The sequence below is a fragment of the Sitophilus oryzae genome, unplaced genomic scaffold (assembly GCF_002938485.1).
Source record: "Sitophilus oryzae breed Bouriz unplaced genomic scaffold, Soryzae_2.0 scaffold_358_pilon_pilon, whole genome shotgun sequence".
NCBI classification, from domain to species: Eukaryota; Metazoa; Arthropoda; class Insecta; order Coleoptera; family Curculionidae; genus Sitophilus; species Sitophilus oryzae.
Window position 1 is genome coordinate 2294724 of NW_022146927.1, and position 12292 is coordinate 2307015.

The 12292-nt window shown below is 32.3% G+C and overlaps 1 protein-coding gene across 1 annotated transcript in view; it reads right to left on the bottom strand.

The window, feature by feature from the left end:
- The window catches only part of LOC115884974 (ephrin-A4), a 401696-nt gene that overhangs the window by 373236 nt on the left and 16168 nt on the right, over positions 1-12292 (bottom strand). The window contains exon 2 of the mRNA XM_030903705.1: positions 3318-3363. The gene's annotated coding sequence lies outside the window, so the exon portion shown is untranslated. The remainder of the gene's footprint in view (positions 1-3317; positions 3364-12292) is intronic.

Below are 12292 nucleotides of genomic sequence, written 5' to 3' on the forward strand. Positions count from 1 at the left end.
GGGAATGTTGAAGGAATAAATATGGTGGAAATGGTTCGAAGATATATAGCTATGCGGCCAAGCAACACGGGGTACAGAAATGGAAAATGTATGAACCAAACCCAACCCGTTGGCATTAATACTTTAGGGAAAATGCCGTATAAAATAGCATTGTTCCTAAGTCTTCCAAATCCACAACAATACACTGGACATTGTTTCCGTAGATCGTCTGCGTCGTTGCTTGCAAATTCAGGAGTGGATTTATTAACTGTTAAAAGACATGGTGGTTGGCGCTCTAACACAGTGGCAGAGAGCTATATATAAAATTCCAAAGAAAATAAGAAAAAAGTGTCATGTAATATTTTGGGTAACATTTCTGGCAATGATGGGTCTTCAACAAGTTCAAGCACTCAGGAAATAAATTTACTTTCTGAAAATTCAACTCACCTGTCATCGTCTGGAATTAATTTAACCAATTCTACTGGTATTATAATTAATGTTTACAATACATAGGCGTATTTACGTACCAGGTACCTTTTTTTGCTTGTTTCTTATTTTAAAATTTGCGTGTTGTTATGAATTCATAATAGCACTAGTGCCATAATAGCACCAGGGGCGGGAAAGTGAAATAGCAAAAGCGGTTCCACCGTTTCCACGGAAATCTCAAATAAAATAGTTCCAGCCCTAGCCACTAGATGGTAGTGCAATTAATTTTTAGGTTAAGAAGTTGCTACTAGTTATTGCCAGATGGCGTTAAATCAGAATTTTTTTTTAGTTTCCATAGTTTCCAACGGCCATTGTCATATTCTTGTCAAATTCTCAAAAAATATTGTCGTTGTCATAGCACCAATCATAATATTATGAAATAAATGATTATCAAAATGTTTTTCAAACTATAATTTGTTATATGTGTTTTAATTAGACAATTCCTTTTGTTTGTGGCCCTAAAAATATAATGTAAGTCTTTTATTTTGCTTTCATTTAAGTACCTATTTATTATATTTACTCCATTTACAAAACTTTGGGCGTATTACGTTGGTCTTGTTTTATTATAATAAACGATGTTTAAATATTTGACTTCTAAATGAAAACTTTAAATAATAAATAATATTTCACATTTTGGCTTTAATTTTATTTAATAATCGTATAAATTATACTGTTAAATCTTATTTTTTACACATCACAACGATACTTGTTATTAGTATTGTTGAATTTGTGTAAAAAAATAAGATTTAATAATTAAATTTAATTATTTTAGAGTAAAATTCAATAAATAAACTCATTTAAAAAGCCCGCGCTTCGACCCATTTAAAACAAGCCCTACTCAATAGATGACGCCACTTCTGTAGGACCATTTTTCAGTATGGCAGAGTCCATTCTTTTTCTAGCTAGGTATATTCTTTGAATAGCACTATAAAGCCATAATGACATCCAAATGACAATGTTATTATGTCATAATGACATTATCGTAGATTAACGTATTAATGTGTTTGTTATGTGTTTATATTACGGTTTAGACGACAAATATTTTATGTTGACTTATTTTCAAGCAATTTATACCAATAACATTTTTTCCATTGGTTGTCCATCTGTTAAAAGAATGTTAAACACGACTTTTAAGAGCGTGGAGGGGTAGAGAGGCGAATATCGAGTTCCCTATCGATCACCTCTTACAAGCTGACGCGTCTCTCAAAAATTATTGTAGCTTTTTTTTGGCTCGCCGCCGCATGCATCGAAACGTGTCCTATACACTGCGCGTTCTTTTTTTACGTTTTTTTATTATTGGCCAGCGATGTAAAGTTTGACAGCCCTTCAAGATGTAATCTTAAAGGCCGGTTCACGGCGTTTAACCTCGGCGGCATAAGTCATTTTAGCCGGAGATGTATGTGAAGAATAAAAAAACTCTAAGCAGTACCTATAAGTACTGTACGACACGAATGTATATAAATGTTGCATCAAATCATTTCAAAATTAAATGGTAAATTAAAAAAATCGTATATCTATACTAATATATAAAATCCCTAAGTGACTGACTCACTGATTAATCCCGATCCTGCTCAAATCATTCAACGTAAGAAGGTTGATTCTACAGTGTAGAGGTTCGATAAGAAGGGATTCTTCGAAATTCCAGTTCAAAGGGGGTGAAACCACCCCTCAAATATTGCAATATTTTTATTTAAAAAACGGTGAAGTTTCCGAAAAAACGCTTAAACACGTATATTTGATTTTGTTTTTTACATATTTTAAGATTTTTTAAAAATGTATACAGGGTGTTTCGAAAAATCTGGTCATGGATTAATCACGATCCTGCTTAAAGCGCTTAACGTAAAAAGCTGATTTTTGGAAAACGGGTCGACTTTAGGGTGTAGAGGTTCGATAAGAAGGGATTTTTCGAAGCTCGAATTCTAATGGGGTGAAAAATAATATTTGGGGGGTGAAATAAAAAATATTCTAATGAATATTTTTTTATTTAAAAACCGGTGAGTTTTTCGGAAAAACTCTTAGACATGTATATTTTATTTTGTTGTTTTACATATTTTAAGATTTTTTATAAATTTATACAGGGTGTTTCATAAAGTATGACCACTGAGTAATTACGATTCTGCTTAAATTGCTTGACGTTTAAAGCTGATTTTTGACAAACGGATTGACTGTGGCGTGTAGAGGTTCGATAAGGAGGGGTTTCTCAAATCTCAAATTCCAAGAGGGTGAAAACGCCCCTCAAATATTACAATATTTGTTATTTAAAAAACGGTTAGTCTTTCGGGTAAACGCTTGGACACCCATAATTTATTTTGTTTTTTACATATTTTGAAATTTTTTAAAAAATCATACAGGGTGTTCCAAAAAGTTGGGTAATTGATTTTACAACCAAACCACGATTCTACTTAAACTGCTTGACGTAAAAAGCTTATTTTTGGCAAACAGATTTTTCGAAAGTCAAATTCCAACTAGATGAAACTACCCCTCAAATATTACCAAGTTATATATAATAATATCGCCATATTGTTTTTTCTCATGCTGACATAAATGTGAGAAAAATTTATCCAGTTTGTATGTTAATGAAAATTCTTGCTTTGTTTTATCATCACCATTACAAATGATTAATTAGACGCGAACGAAGTCGCGGGTACACGCTAGTAAAATAATAAAAATTATTAATTTATCTTGATTTTTAGGGAGAAATTAAAAAAAAAACATTTTATCATAGAGTTAGATAGTGCAAAATAATCCTGTAATTTAATGGAAAGAATTCTATGGAATGTTCCACTGCGTTTTGTCTATTTGTTGACAATTTGTAGCATTTTATTAACTAAAAAAATGGAAAAGTTACTTACTGGTACATTATACAGCCCAATTGTACTTGCGTATGTAACTGCTTACCTGCAATAAAAAAGAAAATATATGAATAAAAATTAAAAACTTAAAAATATATATATACAGGGTGTTTCAAAACAAATGCGAAAAACTTCAGGGGATGATTTCTTGTTCAAAATAAAGAGTAGTTTGCTTCATAAACGTTGGGTCAAAAGTCAACCATTAGGGAGATATTGCCGTACAAAGATGGCGGAAAAATAATGTTTTTATTTTTTATCTTGAAAACGAAAAGAGATAGACTAATAAAATTTTATGGAAGCATTACTGTTATGAAAACACACTTTCTGGTAATTTTCTCACTTTTTTAAAATGAGTGGAAGGGGTTGAAATAAACTACCCCTATCATTCTTGTTAACGAAATTTAAAGAAAAATCTTATCAAACACATGTAAACAAATTAATTTGGATAGTTTAGTTTGTTTAGAAACATTTTTATCTCATATTTAGTATTTTTTTGATAAAACTCACCGATTTGAAATTAAAAAATAAAATGTAAAGCATTACATGTCAGGACAAAAAACATTTTCTGATAAAGAATCTAGTGGGCTGCTGTAATTTTTTTAGGAAAAAATCTAGTCGGCCACTGTTACTTTTTAAGATGTTCCTAATATTATTTTATTTGACATTACTCTACTGCAATACGTTATTATCTAGATGATTATTATTATCGTTATTATCACTAGATTCTTAATCTAAAATGTTTTTGTCCTGACATGTAATGCTTTACATTTTATTTTTTAATTTCCAATCGGTGAGTTTTATCAAAAAAACACACAAGGTAAAAAAGTTTCTAAACAAACTAAACTATCCAAATTAAAGCATTTGCATGTGTTTGATAAGATTTTTCTTTAAATTTCGTTAACAAGAATGATAGGGGTAGTTTATTTCAACCCCTTCCACTCATTTTAAAAAAGTAAAAAAATGACCTGAAAGTATGTTTTTTTCATAACAGTAATGCTTCCATAAAATTTCATTAGTCTATCTCGTTTTCAAGATAAAAAATAAAAACTTTATTTTTCCGCCATCTTTGTACCGCGATATCTCCCTAATGGTTGACTTTTGACCCAACGTTTATAAAGCAAACTACCCTTTATTTTGAACAAGGAATCACCCCCTAAAGTTTTTCGCATTTGTTTTGAAACACCCTGTATATAAACACAGATCCAATCCTTACCTATATTTTTTTAAAGAGTTTTTAAAAAGAAGTAAAAATCTATCATAATTTGCTATGCCCCAGATACCTACATAATATTGTTTTTTCCATAGCAACTGTTAAAATTGCCTTATATCTATTAAAAATAGTAGATAAAATAGTACTTCAACCGCAAGGGTAGATTAAATGATACTTTAACAGCGAGGATAGGTTAAAAACTTTATTTCTCCTCGCACGTTTTTTAATTGCTTCCATTTTTGAAAATTTTTGTATTTCTTTTCATAAGTTATTCGGGATTTAAATGGAAGTAGTTTGGATGTGGCGTTGGTCGCCTCAGCCTGAATATCTGTTGGTAATTTATTTATTTCGTTTTGAGCCATTTCTGGCTCCAATTCAATCAGCAATCGACACGAAAGAGAATTAAAAAATATTGACTCAAAACTGACAACTAAAGAGACAGCTTTATTTATTTGTCAAATTACATAGAAACCAACGCCAACGCAGCACAATATTTTTTCTACACGTAATAAATTCCTTGAAATAATAATTTCTGAATATTTTTCAAAACGTAACTCGCTATGGAAAAAATATTGTTTTATACATGACGATAAAATTGCATTATCGTCTCCCGAAATTAATTCACTCGTGATTTCAGACGATAAAATACCATTTTATCGTCTTGTATAAAAAAAATACTATTTTCCTTGTTTGATGTTTAAAGTCATAGGCTACTATAGTTCAAATTAAGAGAAAAATACTTTAATATTAAACCATAAAAAACTTGAAAACGGATTACTTTAGTTATAGAAACATCTATATCAAACATAGTAAATAGATTAATCTTTTTGGTAATGAGATAGAAAAAGTGGGGTTCGATTTGAAAAAACGAATTGCCATATCTTTTTGATGAATTAATTCATTACTTACATGTATGAATTTTTCGTAATTTTATATTTGTAATAAATAACTACATTCGCCTTCTTTGCAGTGTTATTTGATAAATATACAAGAAAGTAATACACAAAAGTTTGTAGAATTACACATCTGATACCCATAAACAAAGTATTACATTAAATAACTGCGAAATGCTGTCGTTCTTGTAAAATGTTACAGAAAGCAGCGGTATGAGTTTCTTAACTTGAAATTAAATTATATCATTTCCACGAATTGTCGTTTAAAACCGGGGTTGGAACGACATAGTTTCCCAGGAAAGTTACGAGTTTTCTTGGGAAATGGCCAAAATTGAAACGCAGCCAACAAGAGTTCATCCTTTTGCTCCTACATCACCAGAGCGTAAACGATATATCATGATGAAGTTATCTTTCAAAACACGCAGGATCATAATACGCATATATTAAAATGAAGTGATTAATAATATAGTTATTTTTTGAAAAAATCTATTTTATTTTATAAATTTTCTTCTAGTGTCGAAAACAAGAAATAAACCCGCTACAATACACAAGATTGTGAGGTTTGTGTCTCCTTCCCCTCATTAGAGAATTTCCACTAATTTTTATGAACTCACACAGGGTCAAAGAGCATTTATTAACAAAAGTATTAATTTTTGCGACGTGATTGACAATATAAAAAAGTCATTTTACCGCCTAGGCATAAAAGTAAAGCACAAAGCAAAAAGGTACGAAAATATATAATTAAACCGAGATAAAGTGTCCAATTCAAATATTAAAAAAATATTTGTAACGTTTGAAAAAAAAGTGGCGCCGGGATAGTAAAATATGTTAATAAAAAGTTGGTAGGCAGTTCTGTTAGTTTCAAAGAAAAGGAATTTTTCCAATTTTTTTTTATCTCAAAAACTGCGACTTTGACTGATTCTGATGTTATTACAAATTTTGTTGCAAATATTATTCCTAATCTTAAATTGAAAACCGCGTTTCGCTAGCTACTGTAATTTTGGAGTTACGATTTTTTTAAATTTTTAACACCCTCCCATACCCCTTTACCAACCCCCCCCACCCCAACCAAAAACTAATGGCCAGATTCTCGGGTGCCACAGTATTTTTGTGCCAAATTTGGTTAAAATCGGTTTAGCGGGTTTTGAATTATCGTGTTACAGACAGACGGATAGACGGACAGACAGGCAGACCGAGGGGTAAACCTCTGGTGGTATTTAGTGTACAAGCACTTGGTAATATTGGTATTTTTTTGATACTTTTGGTACTAATTTGGTATTTTTGGTACCAATTTGGTATTATTTGGTAATAAACTGGTATTATTTGGTAATTAACTGGTTTTATTTGGTATTAAACAGGTATTTTGTTGGACATCTGGCAACGGTGGATGTGGATTAGACACACGTGGCGACGGCCGGAATTGCATCATTTCTAGCCCATTTGCATTGAAAATGAGCCGCCTTCGCGCTTTTTACAAGATCAAAAATTTTTGGTGTTGACCTATTTTATATGAAGTATTTTAAAGTTTAATATTTAGTGTACCTATACACCTATACCTATATAGTGTACCTATATACCTATATACTTATACCTCGTAATATACATACTTAAGAATAATTACTTGTGTCTCGAGGTTAGGTTGCTGGCCTATTTGAAAAATAGGTTATTTTTACCCGATATTAATTGCCAAGCGTAGAAGAGAGCTTTGAAGAAAGAGAGTAGAAGAGAGCTTTGAAGAAATAGAAGAACAAGGTGGTTTCCGCGCTGGGCGTTCTTGTACAGACAACGTATTTGTGTTTCAACAAATAATTGAAAAAAGGAGAGCTCGAAATTTGGACACGCATCTGGTATTTATAGATTTAGAGAAAGCCTATGACACGGTGCCTTTGAAGAAATTATTTGAAATCTTGGTTGAGGCAAATGTGAGTAAAACATATATCAATGCAATCTGGAATATGTACAAAAATCCAAAAAGTATGATCAGACAGGGGAAGTTCCTATCGGAATCCTTCCTGACATCTAAAGGACTTAGACAGGGGTGCAGTTTATCACCTACCTTATTTAAAATATATATCCAAGAGGCATTGAAAAACTGGAGAAGGAAGAGTAGAGCTATGGGAATAGAGATTGACAACCACTGTCTATCGACCTTGTTCTTTGCAGACGACCAAGTTATTGTTGCAGGTTGTGAGGAGGATGCCGACTATATGTTCAGGAAACTTGAGGAAGAATACGACAGATGGGGACTCAATATCAACCTCACAAAAACCGAATACCTGAAAGTAGGAGAAGAACAAACTGAAGATCCTGAACAACACATACATGAAATTAAAAGGTGTAGCGAATATAAATATTTAGGAAGTATTATATCTGAAGAAGGGAACTCCAAGAAAGATATACATAGTAGAGTTCAACAAGGTAAGAAAGTAATCCGTCTTTTAAACCATCTCCTGTGGTCAAATAAAACATCCATCCAAACAAAGATAAGGATTTACAAAGCAATCGTAGAGCCAATTTTAACATACGGTGCCGAATGCTGTCAATTTACAGCAAAAGAAAGAAGGATGGTCGAGTCAGTGGAGATGGACTTTCTCAGAAGAGTATGTCGCATATCAAGGATGGCACACATTAGAAATGAGGAGATCAGGCAAAGAACAAGGCGAATATATACCAGCACCGACAACATCGAATCGAGACAGCTACTATGGTATGGGCACGTAAAAAGAATGGGAGAGGAAAGATGACCAAAAAGGGCAATGGAGTATCGTCCCCAAAGCAGAAGGAAAAGAGGAAGACCTACAACTACGTGGTTAGATGGAGTAGACCAGTATATGAGAGACAGAGCTATTAACCAGGAAGAATATATATATATATATATATATATATATATATATATATATATATATATATATATATATATATATATATATATATATATATATATATATATATATATATATATATATATATATATATATATATATATATATATATATATATATATATATATAATTGCCAAGCTTGCAATTTTTCAATGGATAAAAATGGTTTTTACACAAAAACGGTACATAGCGTCATACGAAAAAATGTCAAGAAATTAAAGAACTCGCATCATGGAAACATAATATGGATCTCGTTAGAATTTCTTATTTTTCTTGTGCATATAATTATATTTTTGAGCTTATAAGTAACAAATAGCGCAAATATCAAAAAATTCAATTACTTTTTATGTCTTGTTTTTCTTTTATAAATTTTTGAAGTATCGATGTTAATGGAACCGTTAAAATGACTTTTTAACAGGGTTCGGAAAACTACATGTTACTTTTAAAAACTACATAAACTACATTACATGTAGTTAATGTAGTTTATGTAGAGGGTGTAGTTTATGTAACTTATGTATGTAGCTTTCAAATATCAAAGGTTTGTGGTGAGGTTTTAATAGAAAACAGAAGAAATATGGCTTTAAATAGAATATTTACATCATATTATCTCTATTACACCTCATACAAAGGAAAATTATTCATAATATCAATACATAGTTTATTAACGTAGTTTTCATGTAGTTAATGAATGGGAAAAGACGTAGTTTTTGAAGAAAAACTACACGTAGTTAATCAGGTAAATTACGTCTCAATTAACTACTTCCGAACCCTGCTTTTTAAACGTGTCATGACAGTAGCTTTATTCGAGTTCCCAAAAAGAACGGTTCTAGAACGGTTCAAAACACTCGTACAATATGATTTTTTGCAACTTTTGACATGAATGATTGCCGTAATTAGACTGTGCGATTGTTTTAAACCGTTCTAGAACTGTACTTTTTTGGAACTCGAATTAAGCTTATATATGTTTTTCTGACCTAATTATCGTAGTTTGACATGAATAGGCCCTAAAGCTCCAAATATCTTAAATTCTTTAGATACTAAAAAGAATAATACTAATTTAGTATTTTTGGTTGTAATTTGGTATTTTTTTGGAAATAATTTGGTATTTTTGGTACTTTTTTCCCAAAATTGGTATTTATTGTACACCATTTTTGGCAGCGGTTTGCCCCTCGAGACAGACAGACAGACAGACAAACACCATGAAAATATTATGTATTTGGGTCATCAAAGTATAAACGGGATTAACCATTTTAGAACACGCAAAATTTTTTATGAAGAATACATTTTCCTCTAAATGCCAATAATAAAAAAAATTTCCTCTTTAAAGACAGTCCGGGGACATACTGTATACTATACGGAGCTTTATACATCTCTTCACAAAATAACAATTCCACAAAGATCAATTCAATGCCAAATCGACAACCCACATTATTTTTGGTTAACCTGTCATACTAATTTTTCTGTAAATTTTTAATACAGCTGTTATGTGTCGCGTATATAGAGAAAAAAAACTGGAATCTGATAAGCCAACAGGCATTCAAAAATCGTTTCTAATAAATGGTCTGATATTAGGAAGTTATCAACACATTTATTATCGACGCGGCTGTAGAATGGCCGGTCGTTTTCTATGCTTGACGACTTATTAAATTCTTTCCTTATAGCCATGTAACATTATTTATCGCTGTAATTTGTTTTTTAAGTATCGCCACAATCTTTCCTATACGTTCCAACACTGATTGCGGGGCTTTAGGAAAAAATGGGAAATTGTTTAAATAATGGCTTGCTTGATAAATCAATTTGATAAAAAAATTGTATGTTTGTACGAGTGTGAGTTGGGTTGTTAGAACGGTTGTTTAAAATTCGACTCTCACCAACAGTCCAGAAGGCAATGATTTTTTTTGTACTTATTTTCCCAGTGGGTGAATATAGAAAAGTATGTTCGGAGACCGGATGTTGACATTATATGACAATTTGTGAGCCTGGCTTGTGAGCAAGTGAGTACACTGAAAAAAATATAAGTACTTTTACAAACAAAATATTGATATATTAGAGTGTTTTTAATAAGAAACTTGTAAAAATAAGATATTTTTCCATAATTTCACAAAAACATGTAATTTTGCAAAATTTAATAGAAGACCGGAGTAGAAGACTCTAACCTAACCTAACCTATCTAATGGCAATTTTGTTCCTATTTCAGTTAGAAACAGAATTCCAGTAAGATTCTTCTAGACAAGAAGAGATGGCAATGAGTATCTTACATACATAATTTCTGTTTTGTGACATTTTATTAACCTTTATAATAAATATTACAATTATAAACACGTGTTTTATTAAATTTATTAATATTGCCATTTTTGCCATTGCCAATTTTACAAAAGTAATTCTAAATTCACTATAATAAAATGTTTTAATTTGTTGTTAGTTGTTACTCTATAGTAATATGTAATATACTTCAGCAACTCCCAGTGGACGATATGCCAAGAACGTACAACTTTGACAAACATGTCAATGTAGTATTGAGCAATAAGAAGGATTGGAAGAGCGAAACGCTTGCCCAGCAGTTAAAAGACCATACCATAACTTGGTATACTGATGCTTCCAAAACCAATACGGGAACAGGGATCGGAGTGTTTGGGCCGAGAGCTAATTACTCCGAACCAATGGGCACTTACCCTAGTATCCTACAGGCAGAAATCTACGCTATCGAGAGATGCGTACAACTTATCTTAGATAGGAACTATCGGAAACAAGAAATAGCCATCTTATCTGATAGTCAAGCAGCGTTAAAGGCGATCAACTCAGTCTCAATCAATTCGAAATTGGTCAAAGAATACATAGAGAAGCTGAATAAATTAGGCAAAGAAAACAAAGTCCTCCTACACTGGGTGCCTGCTCACCAAGGGATAAAAGGCAATGAAAAAGCAAATAATCTAGGTAGAAAAGGAGCGAACACTCCACTAACTGGACCAGAACCGTTCTGCTTTCCAAGTGGTAACCAACTCAAGGAGGAACTCAAGAACTTGGAAGATTCCATCCGCAACCTGGAATGGAAATCTTGCAATGGTCTAGGACACTCGAAGAAGTTTCTGAGGGCTTATGATCAATAAAAATCACAGATCTTCCTAGGTCTGAGTAAGAACAATCTTCGGATTGTCACGGGGTTTTAACAGGACACTGTCTCCTCAATGAACACCTCAGTAGATTGAAACTAAGAAGAAACGGCGAATGCAGATTCTGTGGGGAAGATGGTGAAACACCAGTACACCTCATCACTGAGTGCGCCGAGACGACAACCATTCGTGCCATGAATTTTGGTACGACTGATATTGGAGATATCGGGAACCGTCGTATAGACGGGAACCGTCCCAGATACTGGCTTTTGTCAAAGCCCTGGGACTGTATGATGAGTTATGATTCAAGAAAGGGGGACACAATGGATCTGTAAGGTCGAAGTGATTAACCCCCCTCCCACTCATTCTAAATTCTAAAAAAAAAATTCTAATATGTAATATTATAAGAAGGTGGCGATTTTAAATGATAAATTTACAAAGAATAAGTAAATTTACTATGAGATGCACATTTTTTAAATACATTCACAAAGAATATTGGTGAATATAAAGATATATTATAACATATTACATACATGCCACAAATTAGCCATACAGCGATTTTACAAGCGAGTTGTAAAATTAAAGAACGGATGGTAAATTTACTACAATCTGTGGCAAGAAATAACCCTCAATATTGTTATTAAATTCACAAATTAATTTTTTCAGTGTATGAATTTAGCGCGCCTGGCGAGCGTTCAACGAATCTGACAAGGCTTTTGGGATGTTCCACATTAGCCCGACTACACAGTGTATCCCAGAAATAAGTGCAAGTATTTTAACTGGGAGTATAGTTCAACCCCAGAAACACGCCAACATAGGTAGTATTAACTTTGCAAGAAAGAAAATCCAGAAAAGATCCACTGGTTCTCAAAATCTTAGC